This window comes from Perognathus longimembris, chromosome 6, assembly GCF_023159225.1.
Source record: "Perognathus longimembris pacificus isolate PPM17 chromosome 6, ASM2315922v1, whole genome shotgun sequence".
NCBI classification, from domain to species: domain Eukaryota; kingdom Metazoa; phylum Chordata; class Mammalia; order Rodentia; family Heteromyidae; genus Perognathus; species Perognathus longimembris.
In genome coordinates this window covers 202,225-205,199 of record NC_063166.1, presented here as the reverse complement: position 1 = coordinate 205,199, position 2,975 = coordinate 202,225, and the positions used below count along the sequence as shown (strand labels likewise).

The 2,975-nt window shown below is 48.9% G+C and overlaps 1 pseudogene; it reads right to left on the bottom strand.

The window, feature by feature from the left end:
* Positions 1–236: 236 nt before the first annotated feature.
* On the bottom strand, positions 237–1,688 carry LOC125352161 (annotated as a pseudogene).
* Between the last annotated feature and the right edge of the window lie 1,287 nt (positions 1,689–2,975).

Sequence of the window (2,975 nt, the reverse complement as noted above, 5' to 3'; positions counted from 1 at the left end):
CCCAGTACTGAAAAGCATTTTTAATCCACCATAAATAATCATGAACTTCCTGTACATGTTTCATTTGCTAATATGGGCTCATAGATTCACATACAATGATTTGGCATCATTTTACTTTATTTTTCTACATCTATATATTTTTTCTGTACACAAGAACTTATGTTTATTGCGAACAAACAAAAAAAAGGGAGAGAGATAGAAAAGAAAAAATGGTCAGGAAAGCACAACATATAAGGTTAAGAATTTAAAAACATCTTATATTCTGCCCTAATGGCAGCATAATTAATAGCAACAAACGGCCGTCTTGCTGCCTGCCTCAACCGGAGAGTATTTTTGCAGACCTGACAAGCAAATATATAGTATGAAGAAAGAAAGCTTGGCGTGTCTTCACTGAAGACTTGGGGCTCCCAGTGTTCCGGACAGGCATCCCTTGCATGGCCTGCTGGTACAGGTGACTTCTAACACGGGGGTCCTCTGCATTTGGGCTAGGAGATAACTTCTCTTCTTCTGACTGGGTGGGCATTTTCTGGCCTCCATATTTTTTCCAATACAGCCAACAAGATGCACATAATCTACATTGCATATTAGGTGGCCCTCAAGAATACTACTGGTGAGACTGTGTAGCATAGCAGCTCTCACAGGCTCTCCCTAAGAGGGGATTCTGGGGCTGGAACGTGGTCCCCATAGCTCCACTCACAGCACCAAGCTTGCCATTGGTGGTAGATATTTGGTTAGGATTTGGTTTGTAAGTTGGGATATACACTTGTTTCAGTTTACTCTCAGCTTCAGCTGCTTTTAGGCATTTCTGCTGCACATAATCTGTCAGTAGTTTTCCACATGTAGTAATACTCAATGCTGCTTGTCAATGACTTCAAGGAAGGAAGTCTTAATGTATGTCATTGAAGTCTTTCCCATACTTTTCCAGTGCTTCTTCAAATAAACTAGCTTCAGAGGCTGACCATTCTTCCATTTCATCTCTGCATAAAACTGGTCCTCCAAGTGGCACTAAGACACTAATTGCACTACTCAGATCGTAGCCATGTTTATATAATGTGTCCATAGCATGAAACAAGGTGATGTCTAGGGAAGCTGCAGCTGCGCTCATGTGCAAGCTAGGTTGTCTTACTGAACTGCTACAGTCAAGGGCACGAGCAAATGTCCCAACAGCACCAGCTACAACTAAAAACTGGTCAATCTGTCGATTGGTGAGTGGACTATTCGCATCCCACACTTTAACTTCCAATTTTGACTGTTCCTTCTCACCTGAGTCTCCTTCTAAGTGCATTTCTGGAATATCTGCTTGAAATCTAGGGTCCACTCTGATTTCTCCTTTGTCAGCTAACAGTGTTTTCACTGATGGGTCATAGACCAATGAGTAGAAAAAGGTATCCTCTTTTTCAAGAAATGACAGTACTGATTCTGTCTCATTCAGTAGAGCAACACTGCATTTTCCCCTGATGTGTGTTGCAGGCAGAGATTCATACTGACATGACAAAAAGAGTTCCCTGTTTCAATGATGTTTCTGTTTTATCAGTGAAGTCGGCTTCAACTGTTGTTTCAGATTCTTCCTCAATGTCTTTAGCATGCTTGTCGGCCAGCATTATAAGCGTGTTGGAAATATCTCGTCGTCTATAAAAGCGCACTGCTTTGGCTTCCACGTTGCCACTTGCAGTCTTAGTTCTTCCAGTCCTCTGGTTAGGTACGGGTTACTGGAGGAATTCTCAAAGTACACGTAAGCTTAGGTCTCTCTTCTGCAGAAGTCAGGGAAGGCGGACGGCAGAGCCGGCGTCCAGGCGCGGCTCGCCTCCCCCTCCTCCGGCCCGGGGCTCCCCATGCCCCCCCCCCCGCGCAGCCCCGTTCTGGAAGGGGGGTGTGGGGTAGGAAGGTGGCCGAGAAGCCGCGGGGGGGGGGGGCCGACGGGGACGGGAAGGTGGCGGCCCCGGCCCCGGGAACAGGCCTCGTCCAGCGGTGTCCCAGGCTGGGCCCCACCGTCCCGGTCCCCGCCCCGCCCCACACGGCCACTGGAGGGGGGGGGGGGCAGGGGAGGGGAGCTGCCCCCTCCAAGCTCCCCCAGAGGCCACGCGAGGAAAAGGCCACCCAGCCCGGGGCCTCGAGGGACCCGACTCTGACGGAAGGGGGGTGTCCGTGTGATTCACACCCCCCGGGGACAGGCCCGGCCCTAGGGGCCCGGGCAGGGAGAGGGGCCGCGGGGTGGGTCGCCGCGGAACCCCAGCCCCTCCCCCCGCGCCCTCCCTCCTCCCCTCCCCCAGCGGCCCCGCGGCCTCCCCGGCGCGCTCCGCCCCGGGCGCCCCATGCTCCCGGCAGTTGGGGTGCGCTCGCCGGAACCCCTCTACATCTATATTTTTACACTATCTCTTTCTCCTTAATCACGTTTATTCAGACTTCTGACATACCTCGTATTGTAAGTATTTACCAAAACTAGACTCACCCATGAAGAACGAAGGCTAGTAAGTTCAAAGAGATCTCAATAAAGGAGTTGGTAGCCAGCCTCTCCTTCCAGCAGCTGTTATGTGAGCTTACACTCCCTTTATTAGCCCAGGACAAGTTAATTACATTGTTTCCACAACTAGAATATAATAACTATATACTAATTCCTTTGAAAACTACAATAATCATTCAGTGACTTGTATCTCCCAACAATTGTGTGATTGACTGTTGTTACATGCTGAGAGCTGTGAGCAGCCTGTGGGTCACTGAAGACGGCTCTGACAAGGCTCTTGTATGTAAAAGGACACTCTAAACTCTATGGACAAAGAACATTGTTCTTTAACGCTGTGAGTTTGCATCTGTCTCTGCTAAAGCAGCTGGAATGCGTGCAGCAACCTTGACCTTTAAGGCAACTACAAAAAGTAACAAAACTTTCCAGGCAAGAACAGCCAGTTCTGTGGAAGACAACATCAATGGTTGCCAAGTAAACATACATCTATATAAAGTTCAGCAAACACCCAGGCATG